The sequence below is a fragment of the Globicephala melas genome, chromosome 11 (assembly GCF_963455315.2).
Source record: "Globicephala melas chromosome 11, mGloMel1.2, whole genome shotgun sequence".
In the NCBI taxonomy this organism is placed as follows: Eukaryota; Metazoa; Chordata; class Mammalia; order Artiodactyla; family Delphinidae; genus Globicephala; species Globicephala melas.
Window position 1 is genome coordinate 80,511,460 of NC_083324.2, and position 16,403 is coordinate 80,527,862.

General features: G+C 42.6%; 5 non-coding genes across 5 annotated transcripts; 3 read left to right on the forward strand and 2 right to left on the reverse strand.

Moving 5' to 3' along the window:
- Positions 1 to 5,368: 5,368 nt before the first annotated feature.
- TRNAM-CAU (transfer RNA methionine (anticodon CAU)) lies at positions 5,369 to 5,441 on the forward strand. Its single transcript has one exon. It is a non-coding gene; the product is annotated as a tRNA-Met (tRNA).
- A 5,292-nt stretch (positions 5,442 to 10,733) lies between these two features.
- On the reverse strand, positions 10,734 to 10,806 carry TRNAM-CAU (transfer RNA methionine (anticodon CAU)). The gene has a single exon. It is a non-coding gene; the product is annotated as a tRNA-Met (tRNA).
- Positions 10,807 to 11,655: 849 nt separating this feature from the next.
- On the forward strand, positions 11,656 to 11,737 carry TRNAL-AAG (transfer RNA leucine (anticodon AAG)). The gene has a single exon. It is a non-coding gene; the product is annotated as a tRNA-Leu (tRNA).
- Positions 11,738 to 15,464: 3,727 nt separating this feature from the next.
- On the forward strand, positions 15,465 to 15,536 carry TRNAQ-CUG (transfer RNA glutamine (anticodon CUG)). The gene has a single exon. It is a non-coding gene; the product is annotated as a tRNA-Gln (tRNA).
- A 441-nt stretch (positions 15,537 to 15,977) lies between these two features.
- Positions 15,978 to 16,092, reverse strand: TRNAL-CAA (transfer RNA leucine (anticodon CAA)). The gene is made up of 2 exons: positions 16,055 to 16,092; positions 15,978 to 16,023 (listed from the first exon to the last, which is right to left on the reverse strand). It is a non-coding gene; the product is annotated as a tRNA-Leu (tRNA).
- Between the last annotated feature and the right edge of the window lie 311 nt (positions 16,093 to 16,403).

Genomic DNA, 16,403 nt, shown 5'->3' on the forward strand with positions numbered 1-16,403 from the left:
GAGCATCAACGGTGCATGGGCCAAGAGGAATAAGATTAAGATGAAGATTAAGATGAAGATTAAGATGAAGCTGCAGATGAAAAAAGAGTTACCTTGTGTGGTAGCTAGTCTCCCAGAACTGACCCCAGTGTAGCAGGTCTCTCAGTAATCACACCTTTGTGTAGCACATTCCCACAGTGAATCTTGGTTGACCAAGTAGAACTTCATTGAAGTGACACTTTGCCAGTTCCAGGCCTGCCTGAGTCATAAGAACCCTGGCAGCTTCTGACTGGGTTTCTTGGAATGCTCAATCTGGAAAGCTCCCTCTCAGAACCCAGTCACTGTACTGTGAGAAGTCCAAGCCACATGGGAAGGTCACAGCCAGGCACTCTGGACAGCAGCCTCAACAGAGCTCCTAGCTGGTCACAAACACTAACTGTCACCACCAGTCACGTGAGCAAGCCATCCTGGAGAGCTCAGCCCAGTCAAGTCCTCAGAGGTCTGGAGTTCTTGCTGACACCACACGGAGCAAAATTGCCCAGGTGAGCCTAGTGAACCCACAGAATCAAGAGAGATAACAAAATGGTTTTCTATTGCTATCACAGCAACCTTAGTGGCTTTAAAAAACACAAATTTATTATCTTAGAATTTTTCAGGTCAGAAGTGATGGGTATGGTGTCACCATGCTGGAAGCAAGGTATTCGCAGCCTGCATGCCTTTCTGGAGGCTCTAAGGGAGAATCTATTTCCCGCTTCACACTGTTTATAGAGTTTGTTTCTTTGTGGTTGTGTGACTGAAGTCTCTGTTTTCTGCTGGCTTGAGCTAATGGCCACTCCTGGCTTCTAAAGACCGCTACATTCCTTGGTTCTTCAAAGCCATGAATGATGGGTCAAGTCCTCAAATCACATCCCTTTACCTACTCTTCTGCTTCCTCTGCCACTTGTAAGGACTCTTGTGATTAGGATCATCTCCCCATCTCATGGTCCTCAATCTTAATCACATCTGTGAAGTCCCTTTTACCATGTAAGGTAACATTCACAGTTTCCAGGATTAGAGAGTCTTTTGGAATGTCCATTATTCTGCGTACCACAAGTCACTGTGCTTTGGAATTCTCTGTTACATATTAGTAGATAATGAGAACACATTGCGAGCTGTATCTTCAATGACTTTGAACTTTACCTCAAAGGCTTTGGAAAGACAAAGAAGTACCCTTCTGAACAGAAAGGTCAATGTAACTGGTATCTTTTGCAAGCTTGTCCTGACTGTACTGCAGAAGTGGGACCTCAGCTAGCACACAGAGTTCCTTTGTGCAAATTATGTAATAACGACTCATATTGGTGGATGAATAACAGAAAGGCAACCCTCGGGGCTGATAAAGTACAAAAAAAGGAAAATGCCACCTCTGTCCAAGGCTCATGGCTTGACTCTCAGAACTCAGGTCAGACTTCAGCTCCTATATACCTTCTCCACAAGTGTCTTTTATAGGGCACCTGTGTATGACAGCCCTGTGTAGACAAACAATGGGAGACAAGCAAGGTTAGAAGCCCAGAAACCAGATTGGAGGCCACTGCTGTAGCAGAGGAAAGACACGGAGGCAGGATGAGGAGAAAGAAAAAGTAAAACAGTGGTAGTAATCTGGTATGGAATAAAGGAGAGTGATTCAGGAAGTACCAAGGAGGTAGAATTCACGGGACTTGGAAGCTGGTAGAATGTGAGTAAAAGAGAGGAAGGGATTAAAAAGGATGCAAATGTGATGATGCTATTCACCTGCTGTTGGAGGAGAAGCAGGTCTTCGCCAAGGTGATACTTTTCTTACGGAGAAGTGGGATTTGAAAACCAGGGAGGAAACAATGAGAATGACAGGCCTTGAGTCTGGTGCCGTAACACAGTTGTTCATGTAGATGAAGAAATGCTATTGCATGCTAAAATATTTTGAAGCCCTCAAGGTCAGCAAGACTGGATGGAGTTGAAAGAAACGAGGGCTACAGAGCTGATGAGGATATTTTAATGAGAATCTTCTCATACTTGAAGAGAATTGACTCAGAATTTAGAGATCTCAGAAACTGAGGATGAGATAGGAGAATGGGGAGAAAATGTATACCCTTCCTCCTCACGTCTTTACTTCCCTCTTTCCACAGCTTAGATTTCATGATTAATTACCAGCATTACGAGCTTGTATAACCTTCATCTCCTGTGCCCCACTCTCCACCCTAGGTCAAATCAAACACACCACCACTTTCTCCAAACCTGAATCTGAATAGCTGAATGGATAGAGCATACCCCAAACTGTGCTCCTCCATTTAAGCCACTCTAAACCAAACTTTTATCCCCTCTAACTCCACTGAAACTCCCTTGTCGAGTCCCAGCAACCTCCATCTTGCAAATTCCAATGGTCAATTCTCAGTCTTCAATTTGCTCAGCTTCTCAGTAACACTTGGCCCAGCTGATACTCCCTCTTTATGGAAACACATTCACTTGATTTCTGGAACACCACTCTCTCTTGGTTTTTTTGTTTGTTTGTTTGTTTGGGTTTTTTTTCCCCACTTAAATGTAGTTCCTTCTTTATTTCCTCCCAGTCTCTAAATTTTGGAGTTCTCTAGGGTCCTGACCTGAGTCCTCATGTATTCCCTACATACACCCTCTCTCTACCTGAGCTCACTTGATCACCTGGCTTTCAATACCGTCTATACCCTGAGAAGTCCCAGACTTAAACTTTCAACATCATCTCTCCATTGAGCAGATCAAATTACATGACTGACATCTCCACTGAATGTCTAAAAGACATCGCAAACTTAACATGTTCAAAGATCTCTTGATTTCTTACCCATCCCCCAAACCTGCTCCTTGCTCAGTTCTCATCTTGATAAAAAGCACAGCAGTAATTTAAACTTGTGAAATAAAACTTGGATTCCAAATAAGTTATACTTTCAGCAAATAAGTTAAGAAAGTCGTGTTTAACTTGACTACTTGGCTGTTCCTTTCTGGTATTATTATTAATTATTATTGTTGTTGTTGTTGTTATTATTATTTTGTTCTGAAGCAGTCATATTTTCCCCCAAATAAATCATTTTTTTAGTGTATGAGTTTTTGTCCCAATCTACATAACATTAAACAATATTGGAGAAAGAGCATATATACATTTCTGTTTTACCATAGTACTTTTCTCCATTCCCATCCTCAAAGTATTTCCAAATTAGATAAGGACATTCCTTTTACCCCACACTTTGAAAATAAAGATTTTACAGCAGGCCAATATTTTAAAGTATTTTCTATGGCCAGCAACAGTGATAGCCACCTTGTAGGCATATGCCTAAAGAGGCTATCTCATTCCATTTCTGTGAAGTAAAAGAATCTCAGTAAGTGCTTCTGCACATTTTGAAGAAAATAAAAACTGACCATAAACCTCAATAAACCATGAAAGCCTCAATATCATGAGTAAGCAAACCACAATCCTTTAAAGCAATGTCTGTGTACAAGGAGTGCAGGACATTTAGCAGATAAGATCTTTTTATTTTCTTTGGTAAGGCTAAACGGAATTTGCCAAAATTTACTTTTGCACTGTTGCCAAATGTGCAGATAGATGAGCATGGCCTAGTTTGTATCTGAACAAAATATCAACAATCTTCTGTTTTATGTATCTAGTGGTTTTATTAAATCTACACACAAATCAAGAAGATGATTTTTCGACACCATGTTTCAAATTAAAGTCGTAGGAGCTAGGGGAAACATTTTTTCTTGCCTAACTTGACACATCGTTTGAAGTTGTTATATTGTAGAGAACAAGGTCATCCGACAGAATCGGCTTCACAGTACAAGAGGCCAATACACGGTATCGAAATTTCCCTTTTTGTTTGCCCTCGGGATGCAACCTTTGAATCAGGAAATAGAGAATGCGAGTTCTTTTCAAGTATTATACCCAACACTACTTTTGACTGAGCATTGGTGTCATTTAGAGAAGAAGAAAAACCTCTGATTCGAAAGTTCTCGCCCGTCTTAACCCAGACTTGGGAGACTCAATCTCCCCTTGTACTGTCACACCTCCTTCTCCACTATGCCCAAATCCAAATCCTTTTCTACATATTGTGCAGTACTCTGTTTTGGTAATTTACCTCCCTAATCCAGTTATATGTGTTCTTCCATCTGCCATTTAGACTTTTTCGGTGAGGTCTGGGTCATGCTGGCATTCACATGGTAGTCGTTTGTTCTCATTTTCATTATCTAGACTCAGGACGTATGGTCGAAATATCCACAATGTTAAAAATTAAGCTAACATTATTTCGATAAAAAGCACAACAGTTAATCTACAGGCAGACCTATTTCGCATATTTAGGTTACAGCACTCAGAGAGATGCAACACTGGACTGCCCATTATTGCGAACCAAAAATTCCGGTTGCCCTCATCAGCGGCCAGGGGAAAAACAGAGATTGCAACTACAGAAGTCGAATAATATGTGCCGCCTCAATTTGGCAATAAAATCAGTGTTCCTCTCAGCCCTCCAGGGGCGGGGGCGTCAGCGGAGGTAAAGGTGTCATAGGGTGTTTTTGGTACTTTGCCCAGCCGTCCGCAACCCATCTCTGAAACCCTGACTCTTCTCAGCCCGGGAAGAGGTTTCCCAGGAGTTGCGGCTTTCCCAAGACATTCCCGGGGCAAACCAGGAGACTGGGTAAGCCAAGCTTTTCACCTGTTCCTGTTTCTGTAACTACAGCTCTCTCATACCAGCAGATTCCCAAGAGTTTGCACCAAGGACACCTTATTCTTTAAAGCATCAAGTCCCATATGTCCAGGAACCCCCTTTGGACTTCTTCGGGACGGAGCAGTGGTCAGGGAAGATTGTAGTCTGTTGAGAAACTGATGGGACTTGGGGAGGTGTTTTCTTAAAATGAGGACAGACCGCTTTATGGGAAATTTGCCTGCGAAGGGGCATAAACGAAATAGAGCCTGAGACAGAGGCGTCGAGTCAAAGGAAGTGTTTTGTTATTTAAGATAATAAACACTTTAACGTGTTTAAAGTACTGATGAGAAGAATCGGGTATGGAAAGACAGAGGGAGAGTGAGAGAGGAAGTGGGCCGTTTTCCTCTTCCCTAGAGACCACAGGGATGGACGCCGGTATAGGTTAAGTGCAGGTATCTGGGCAAGAAGTTAAGGAAACTCTCCTTCTGTTGTGAGAGGTGAGGGTCATCAGTTCAGAACGAGGGGAGCAAAGGCAGTGGCATCGACAACGACTTTCCTCATCTGATTCAGGTTGTAGAAGTTGTTGCACTTTTAAGCCGTTGCAGGGGAGCATTTCATTTTCAGATTTTAAAGTAAAGGAACTACAGAGCAAGACAGAAGTTTAAGCAAGGTAAATTCCAGTGCTAAAGACATTTGATGAGGACACTCGGCCGCCTGCCTCCTTAGCGCAGTAGGCAGCGCGTCAGTCTCATAATCTGAAGGTCCTGAGTTCGAACCTCAGAGGGGGCAGCTTGATTTTTGCCCTCGCCCTCCACCAACCAGTTACCGCCTTCGTCTGGCAAAAGTCTACTTCCTAGTGACTGGGCCAGTTGTGTGCTGGTCAAAGAACTCAAGCCTAAGCTTTCTTCCTCCTGATTGGTAGGTGCAAAAATATGGAAAGATGTTATTTATGTATAATGACTTGTTATCTTCAGCTCCTTCCAGTGGACAACCTCTTGTCCAAGTTCCTCTGATTGCTATTTCTTCTTGGAACAGTATCCTATTGGCGCAATCTAATTTATTGGGGAAAAAAATTGAATGGACAGATATATGAAAATCTGACATTCAGTTTTCTCAGTAAGTCTTCTTGTTTCCTCTTCATATATACATGCCATCTCCTTGCCCTGGCCTCCCTATCTAATCTGGTCCTAACTGGTTTCCTATCTGTACTACACTGAATATTGTTCCACAAAAATGTATGCCCACCCACCCAGAACCTCAGAACGCGACCTTATTTGGAAATAGAGTCTTTGCAGATGTCATTAGTTAAATTTACATGAGATCATACTGGATGGGGGTGGGGGTGGGGCTTAAATTCAGTGGCTAGTGTCCTAAGAAGTATGTCTGTTTTATCCACTCCTGTATTTCCAGTGCCTAGCACAGTATCAGACAAACAATAAACACTTGTCAAATAAGTCAGTGAATTAATTAGCATATTTAACGTTACTTTGTTTTTGTTTTGGGTATTTTTGCCATATTCCCTACCGCTATATTACTCCCGGCGGTCAACATCTCAAATTTGGATTTTTGCAGTAATCCCCACAGGAGTCACACCTACTGAAGTTCATCCTGCAGGCATACTTCTCTGGCCCAGTCCGTGCTGGAAAAAGAGAGGGCAATACTTAGGCTGCTCCTGCTAAATATCTGGACCTGTATTTCAGGATAGTTCTCTCAACAGTTCATTCTGGTGCAGAATGAAAAAGGTATATACTAGGGAACATCTTAACAGTGTCTTCTAGACCCTCAGCCTCTGATTCCAGGAGCCTACATCTGCTATAGCTTAAGAGCTGCAGTTAAGGACTGTAGAGACGCCAAATAGCTGGATGGTCTGGCTGTTCGGGCTGTTCCTTAGAGAATCTTGATTCTTGTTGGAGCCACTATTCTGAATCTGTTCCTCCTCTTTGTAGAATCAGAAACTAGTTTTTAATTCACCCAGATTTTTCCAGGCTTACAGGACTGACTCGCAATAACCAAATGTCAGAGACGTTCCAAGCCAGAGTATGAACATATTATAGCCGCACAGATGGTTGACCAGCATATTCTTTCCCTTGTAAAATAAACTCTATAGTGGGAAGCAAAGAACATTAGAAGATTGCTCTGTGAACCTATAATCAGAGTAAGGAAGTAATAAAATATTAATGACTATGATATTAGGCAATGATGGTCTGGCGCATTCACCACCAAAAAGCCAACCAAGCCAAGCTGTGGGTTGGCTGCCTCTGGGAAGAGATGGAATTCTGATCATAGTATATTTCTAAATAAAGTTACATTATCATTGGTTAGATATTCTTGTTACCTTTATGGCACTTTGATGTCCAGAAAAACCTCCTCAGCCACTCATTTACCAACTCTTACTTCACTCTTAGGAAATTATTTGGTTCTGGTACAAAGCCATGTACTCTAAGGCTCTCCTTAAATGCTAGCTCCCTTCATCTTACAGTAAAGGTCCCATCTATTCACCTCGGCGTTGGCGTTTGCCTGAGTCACTTACACATACCGTGTAAAGAGATGGATGGTTTGCAAGGGTGGAGTCAGAACTGGATGGTAAAAGTCAAAAGCGATGCCTGAACAGGGACTTGAACCCTAGACCCTTAGATTAAAAGTCTGATGCTCTACCGAGTGAACTACCCAGTCCCCTTTTGTTGCAGCATGTTTCCTGTACATCCTAATGTGAAGAAAAGTACATGAACAAAGTTCCAATTCTGTTCATGTTCCTTTCCTTTATTCCTAATTCCATTCCTGCCTCTTTGAATATGGCTCACAACTACTTCTGCCCCCAGGTCATAAGAAAAAGATAATGCTCATATTTGAGTAATATAAACAATTACTTCTAAAAGTTGTATGTTACTAGAGATGTAATCACCTGGACCGTCTTGTGCTTCATCTTCACAATTTGTGTTCCAGTCTCCCCCCAGACCTTAAGAATGCCTAGCAGAAAAAGCTCTTAACAACTAGGTTTTGAGAACTTACTCTGAGCAAGGAGCTCTGCTTTGCCCCTGGTTTACAGCAGTGGAAAGCCACCACCTCAGCCTTCATGGAGTTTACCCTTTAGAAGGGAGAGTCAGCCTTTTAAACAATGAATTACACCATAAATGTTTAAACAGCCATTGTGATAAATGTTCTTAGGAAAAAGTACAGGTTACTGAGGTTTGTAGAGAAACAAACAAGTATAATCTCATGACCAGAGTTTCCAAATTAAATGAGATAATACACGTAAACTTTTGGAATAGTGTCTGGGTCATGCTAACAGTTCAATGAAAGTTAGGTGTTATCATCATTATTATTTTTATTATAAAATAGATGAATTAGAAAATCATATTTAATTGGTTGGTTGTGCCACCTTAGACAAATTACTTAATCTCTCATCCACTTTCCTCCCTTAAATCCTGCAACAGAAATTTCTTCCTCAAAGGTTGGGTTTACCACAATGGTACGTAGTACATTTCTAACTTATGTATTTATTCATGCCACTATTCAAAATAGATTTGAGGTGGTCTACACAACTTCACTGTAATAAGATAAAATGGAAAATGTTAATAGACTTAAGTAGGGATAAAGGGAGCATAGAGGTAGAAAATTAAGGTAAACGTATGCAAGCTATAGGTGTCCCCCACCCCATATCTCCAAGACAGTGGATTATAGAGGGAGGTGACCTCTTCCAGGGGGTAAGAGAAGACTTTTCCCAAGACATGATGTTTAAACTGAGAACCAACAGTTTAATAGTAATAGATTAGACAAAAACATGACTCCAGCATTTTAGGAAGAGCAAAAAAGCAGAATACTTTCAGAGAACTTAAAGAAGGCCTGAGGTGCTTGAGTGCAGATATCTTGGGACAATACTGATGGAGGTGGGGGGCAAGGTAAACAGAAAGGCAGGGACAAATGAGAGACAGACAGGCTCAGAGGTTATGGCTAGGAGTGCAGAGTACAAACTTCATCCTTGCAGCAATATAAAGTCACTGGGGATTTTAAGCAGAGAGGAGCAACATGGTCAGAGATGATTTCAAAAAGATTATGTTGGTTTCATGTAAAGAAATGTGTCAGCGTGAGGCAAGAGATGATAGGAAAACACAAATTAGGTTACTGTGTAGCCATGTAGACTTGACCTACTGATTATTTGGCAGTGTTGGGGAATGGTGCAGAGACTGGGAACATTTGGAAAGAAGCAGAAGACTTGGGCCCAGACTCTTCCTGGGCACCTAGAGAGGAAGAGGTGTCAAACTAATTCATTTCTCTCAGTAGGGCATTGCCTTAATAAACCCTTTACTTGGAAAGGCAGCAATAAAGCAGAATAAGAAAGGGCACTTTGGATCTTTTGAGAATTCTTTGGAAAGCATGGAGTGTTTGCTCCGTTCTTGATCTGACTTGTGGATACCTGAGGGTACTGCTGCCAGTTCTGATCAGCAGGCAATCCGTGAGTGATCAGACAAAAAAAGGAGAATCTTGGGAGGAAGTGACCTTCCCCACAATAGTCAATATGAGATAACTGGATATGTGCAGAGGGGTTCCAAAAACTTGTTCAGCTGATTGCATTCAGATCTGATCTCCTGAGCTTGCTGTTAAAAATTCAGATTTGCAGTCTACCATGTCCCACTCAAACATAGTAAAGTCCATGAGATCAGGAGCAATTTCTGTTGTGTACAGTGTGGCATCCCTAGCCCCTATGTATCAGTCAAGGTCTAGTTCAGAAACAACACCAGGTATTTCAACTGAGAACACTGTGGTAACCCAGAGATAATAACTATGGAAAGTAGTTACCACCTTCTAGGGAGGAGGGGAAAAACGGGTAGGGGTTGGGCCTCTGAGGAAGAGCACAAAGAGAATGGTGGTTGGAATCAACTACCATTGTTGGAGCATCCCTGACTGGAATAGCAAAATTCAGAAGACAGTTCCTCTTCTCTTCTCCTGCCTCCCCGGCTCCTTCTAGTTCCTCTTATTGACAGAACCTAAGAGAAAGCCAACTGACAAAGTTTTAGATATGTAATTTGCAGATGGCCAGAGCCAACATCACAGAAGAGGGTGAATTTGAAGCTGAGCGGGAATGGATTAATAGTAAGGGACACAGCTTTGAACAGTGCTTGGCACATAGTAGGTGCTCAATAAATACCTGTTCAATACCTCCCACTCAACAAGCTGAGATGTTAAGAGCTGGATATTAAATATCAATCTTGCTTTTTTAAAATTAATTTTTATTGGAGTATAGTTGCTTTAAAATGTTATGTTAGTTTCCACTGTACAGCAAGGTGAATCAGCTATACATATACATATATTCTCTCTTTTTTGGATTTTCTTCCCGTTTAGGTCACCACAGAGCACTGAGTTCCCTGTGCTATACAGTAGGTTCTCATTAGTTACCTATTTTATACATAGTAGTGTATATATATCAATCCCAAGCTCCCAGTTCATCCCACCCTCCCTTCCCCCCTTGGTATCTATACGTTTGTTCTCTGTGTCCTTATTTCTGCTTTGATTCTTGCTTGTTTTTATTTGAGCCAGGTGCTTATCCTGTCTCTCTAAATATCACTTCTTCTTTCTTCGTTTCCTGTTTCTCTTGTTACTCTTTCCTGTATTTTGCAGTTTGGATGACCTAGAGACCCAGTCAAGAACACTGGAAGCAGGAAAAGAAGTCCAATGCAGAGACTGAAGGGGGGGAAATGTTTTCTTTTTCATGTAGTATGGCGTTTGTGATCTGGTGGTAATTCCAGAAGAATGGCAAAAGATAATCAATAATTAATAGAAATGTTTTGCACATCATACTACATCTTCCACATCCCCAGTGTAACCCTCCATCCCCTTCTCCCTCTCAACCAGTAAGTTTCTTGACCTTAATGTTTTTGTAACAAGTCAGTCTAAAAGTCTCCTAGCTCCATCTACAATTGGTATAAAAAGACTTTTGGAGTATTTAATCTTACTGAAAATTACTATTTTGTATCTGAACAGTACATGGTTCTGTTAAACAAAAAAATTCTCGTTTAGTTTCATCAAAGCAATTTCCTCCGAATTTTCCTTTTTTTATACGCAAACGGAAGAAAAACTTGACGTTGCCCCCTCTGAGGTTCGAACTCAGGACCTTCAGATTATGAGACTGACGCGCTGCCTACTGCGCTAAGGAGGCACCTGCGACTGCGACTTCTACAACACATCTACCAACTTTATTAAAGGAATCATTTTTAGAATTCTCTGAATCACAGTGTTTCAAAGGAAGGCGGAACCATGGTTTAATTCGCCTCTAAAATATTCGAAGTTTGGATGGCAAAGCGACACAGAACAAGGTAAGGGCTCGACTACCGGCCCAGCCCCGTTTCCCCTGCAAACTTTCCTGCGAAGACTTTAGGGGCGGTGAGGGCAACTGAGTGCGGACTTTGCAGAAGTTCTGCTCGGGTATGACCGGGGCCTGTGGAGATGGGCTACCTTCTGAAAGGCAAACAAGACTTAAATAACAAGGACCATACTCTTTGCCTCCCTCGTGAGGTTCCATGGAGGAGCTTGGTCTCCTGAGATAGATGAAGGAGGGTGAGGAAGAGAGGGGGCCTCAAGATTCTTTCCTCATTTCTCCTTGGCGGCTCCCGGGCTCAAGCCAAACGCCCAGACTTGCTGACTCCTGAAGTCCGGGGGCTTACTCCCTGAAGTCCAAGTGGATCTGGAACCCACAGCATCCACTGGAACTGTCAGTCTGCGTGACTCCTTTTTCCTATGCTGATGACAGACGAGGCAGGAGCCTCCTCCCGCGCCACCTGCGCCGTCGCCGTTCACGGTGAACCTGGGAGCCATGAGAAAGCAAAGTGTCAGGGGTCAGGGGGTTCTCGGGTTGTGCTGGGAGTGGAGAGGGGAACGCTGGAGGAAGGGCCCGCGGAGACAGCTCAGAGTGGCGGGGGCACGGGTGAGGTGGGGGGGAGAGAAAAAGGACCTGAAACGGGCGCAGTTTGGGTCAGATGACATGCATGTAAAACCGCATCTTGTAGAAGGTAGCGTGGCCGAGCGGTCTAAGGCGCTGGATTAAGGCTCCAGTCTCTTCGGGGGCGTGGGTTCGAATCCCACCGCTGCCAGTGACCTTTTTCCCCTCACCGTTGTCTGAGTAGGTACTCTTTCATGTCCAATATACACAGTTCTCACAGGCTCCAAGTTCAGGTAGGTTCCTCTCCTACCACTTCTGCTTTTCCCAGAGGCCAGAGATAACACCCATATGCACTGTCCCCCAAAACAGTGTTCATCACATGACAGGCCTTCAACTGATTATTTCAATTAACAAAAAGTTAATGAGCATCTACTCTGCGTGGTACTTACTCCGTTATTGTAGTTTCATCACCCAATAGTTTCGAACGTATAACAGACCTTCATTTAATTCATTCGTTTATGTAAAAAAAAAAAAGAAAAGAAAAGAAATCAGCTCCTACTATGCGTTACCTACTAGGTACTTAGGCCCCGTAGATACAGTTCTTACTTATTACCTTATTCAATAAATGGTGGAACAGTGAGTAGCTGTCAGTCTCCCTGAATCCACTTGCAACTGGAGACAGGTCCTGCCCGGCCGCGGTTCTCAGCATCCCCGAAGCCTTCTCATTTCACATTTTGAATCCTAATTATGCTGATCTGAGCTGTGGCGACTCTACGCAAGGCGCCTCGCCTTGCCACTCAACTGCCTCTCAGGTCACACGGTCTAGAGGCGCTTCCCCCCTCACTGCGCGCGTCTCTGCGTCTTCCATTGGGCGCCCTCAGTCTCTGCTCCAAGCAATTCTCTCTGCCCTCAAAGCTTCTTATCCTCTACACCTCAGCAAGGTAGTTGCTCTCTCCTGGAAGCCTCCCTTGATCTCTCCCTCCAGAATTACAATTAGGCACTGAGGATCCGGAAGGAAACAAAGGAGAGGGTCCCTGCCCTGGTGCAGTGTAGAGAAGACAAGCATTAGACGCATAAAGACCCAAGATGATACAATTTCTACGGTAAAGAATGCAACTGAACTATGAATGACATTGTAGATATATAGTTACCAAAATAAAGGACAGTACAACAGTACAATGTATAGAAGAACACACTTCAATGTTTCCAGTGATAACAGTGTCAGAGGATAGGGAAGGGGGAGATTATAAATTCTACTTTAGGCACTTTTGTTTGAGTTGTTAGGATGAGTAGATATTTATTTCATAAGTCGAATAAGTGAATCCACGAGTCCACAAATGAATTGTTCAAAAAAATCCCAGTCTGATAAATACTGCGAAAGAGAAATGGAACATGCTGGGGAGCCTGTAGCAGGCCTCAGCTTAGCCATCCCTTCTTTGGCAGGCTTTCCTCATTGCTACCTGCCCTTAATTGGGTATTCCTGTTGGTATGCTTTGGCCATGCTCTGTTATCACTTGATCCATCACTTATTTTAGCATTTATCATAACTTTGGGAAATTTTTGTGTAATCATCTGCTTTTCCCCATGCGTCATAAGCTTTGTCAGATATAGAACCATATTTCTCTCACTTCCCCACATCATGAAAACTAAATAGATATTTGTAGTAAGTATCAGTGAATAAATATATAAATACATGAAAGAATATCTTTCTAATTGTGAAATGAGCAAGGTACACAGAGCTGAGGATCCCGGAAGACGTTGAGGTCTTCAGTTTGAGGTAGAGTCATGTGTTCTGAAGCCCCATTTCTACAGGACACTCCAGCTAAACTTGGTTCTTGACTCTGATTACGCCACACTGACTTGCTCTTTCTGGATTCAGCTCTGCTACCAGGTTACTGCAAATCATTCTTGCACAGATTGCCAGGGATCACATTACTTCTGTATTGTGGGTCCCAGTCATCTCTTCCCCCAGTCATCCCCCTCAGCAGTCTTTGTTTGCATTCACCTTGCAATATTTATGAACCAACCATGAGCGATTCCAAGAAAAAAGTGTAGTCTTCTGAACTCCACACTCACAAATAAATAAACCAACCCACGGCCATCTGTACTATCTTCCAGCTCTATACTCCCTACCCTTTCCTGGGATATAAATGTGCTAAGACTGAAAAACATTCATTTATACCCCTTCTGCCTTGCCTATCCTCAGAGAGCAGTTTAAAGCTTATAATTGAATAGTGGGCTTTTGAGGTTCTGGTGTAATTTTAAAACCAATGGACATTTTTCTTTAAGAAATAAGCTTGTGGCTCATGGAATAAAAAATGTGCCACCTATACTGCGGAAGAAAGACTTGGTCCATTATTCAGCTGGATCTGAGATAACTTAGACCGTCTTTTAAGGCTAGGAGACTCAAGAAGATAGAACGGAGAGTTTATGTGCATGGAGGGAAGGAATAGACACTTAGGAGAACTCTATGGTGACCTGGCCAAAAGTCTTTGAATTTCACTGCTTCCCTCTCCACCTTCCAAAAGATATATGCACTTCAACCCATATTTATTGAGTAGCTATTTCTTGACAGGCACCTTGCTTGGATGGAGTTACAACAAAAGGATGAAAGCCAGAAAATGATTCAGGGATTCCTAAGTAATTCAGCCTTGGGAGACTACCAGAGGCACATGAAGAATGACTGGCCAGTAATTAATATTTAGACTGACTAAAGTAGTAATTTATACCTGAGTGTTTCTTCCAGTGATGCTACCTACATGTATGATGTCTTTATTATATGTTGTTCTTAACAGTTAAATAATCATGCTATGTTAATAAAGTTAAAGTTTAGAGAAATAAATGACTATACCCAGCACTATGACATCCTCTCTTGGCCATCCACATTCGAGGACATATTTGTGTGGCCATATGAACACTGGAATGTCCACCTGGGAGCTAGGACCTGGAAAGGAACCCCTCACCCCCAAAAAAGAAACAATCATGCCCTTTAGACTTGTCAGATTTAGCCTATGGAGAGAAGGAAAAAGAAACATTCAAAAAAGTCCAGCGCTGGGCTACCTGATTATTTATTCACTCGTTCGTTCATTCATGCATGCATTCATTCATTCCACCTTTCATCTAGGCATTCATACAACTAGCCATTGATTAAGCTTCTACTATGTACCAGACCTTAGGGTGTTAAAGAGGAATGAGAACCGGTCCTGCACTTAAGGCATCTCGGAGAGGGAGGACAGATTTTAAAATGGCAAGCCCATGATTACAGCTAAGCAGGAAGCACCAAGAAACTCCAAGTTGCTCTGGAGGCAAGTATCCTAGAATGAATAAGCGAAGCTGTAGAAAAAAGATGTTAATGTTTTTCTCCCTTTTGAACGACAAGATTAAAATCCAATTTGCCTTTGCGTGGGTCGGAAATGAAGGCAAAATCAAAACCTCCAGAGGTATCCATTTTCTTGGATCAGGATCCTGCCCTGACCCTGACATCAAGGGATAGAAATCTGGGAAGCAGGCTCGGTGGAAACAATCAGTGAAAGTCCCCTCCCACCCACCTCCCATCCTTGCTTTTGGCTTCTCCGTCGCCCTTCGGCTGAAAGAGCAGAGATTTTCCATCCCTCCAAAAAACGCCCCCGTAAATGAAAACAAACAACCAAATCAATTAGGAAGAAGAGGCAGAGCTTTCGGTTAAACTGGCACGTTTCATTTTAAATTGTTTTCTATACATCTCTCTCATCAAAAAAATTTTTTTAATTAAACAGCACAAGGATAAAATAATTTTAAATGAAGTACAATCTATAACAATTTTGAATCACTATGTTGTATACCTGAAACGAATATAGTATTGTAAATCAACTATACCTCAATTGAAGAAAAAAAAAAAAACTAGAAAGCACAAGGAAAGAGATATCAGATGGACAGTGTAGAAACGTTGATGCAACAGGGGTTCCATGGTGTAATGGTTAGCACTCTGGACTCTGAATCCAGCGATCCGAGTTCAAATCTCGGTGGAACCTTTCCTTTTCTTTTCACATCCCAATCCTGTAACAGACTGAACCACGCTGCTTTCAATTTCCGCACTTTAATTTTTGATGGGTTCGGGCAGTAAGAAAGGACATGAGACTACGATCCTAATGGCCCGTGAGCTCAGGAGCAGCCTATAATCACCGAGTCTGTGTACATGTCTTTCTGTTCCCACCAGACTCATTTTTCTCCCAGGACTCCCCAGGGTTAACGAGCGTTTAGTAAAAACGTCTTTAATGAACAAACCAGAGTGCAGAGCAAAACGTGATCCGTGATAAGTAGCAACCAAAACGGAAAAGAAAGAGTCTTTCTTTTCCTAACTGAGGGTCCGTCGTTAGGACTGTAAAAGGGAAAGTAGAGAGAAGAATGAATGGAAACAAAAAATGGCTGAGAAAGTGGTAGTGGTTGCTTTTAGAGCAGGAGGAAAAACAGTCTGTCAGAAGTGGGATTCGAACCCACGCCCCCATTCGGGGACCAGAAACCTCTCTGGAAGGAAGCTTGAAGACTACAGCTTGAGTCTGGCGCCTTAGACCACTCGGCCATCCTGACAGCCCGGCGCTTCTATCCCAAATGAGTAAAATCTGCAATTGTGCTGAAAGTGCACTCACCAAGGGCTGTTAAATTCTTTTGCAGTCTAGGGTTTATCCGAAAAAATGGGAATGTAAATCCTTAAAAATTAACTGAACCTTCTTTCTCAGTAGAGCCAGCAACTTTGACTGAACTCGCGAGGCTTTCCTCTCAGTCCGGGATATAATTTGGCATTTCTCTCCTCTCCCCTCTTTCTGCCTTTCCCTGCAAGCCCCGGGGCACTGTGGCTCAAGGATCCTAACAACCCGGAACCGACCCCCGGACTGAACAAG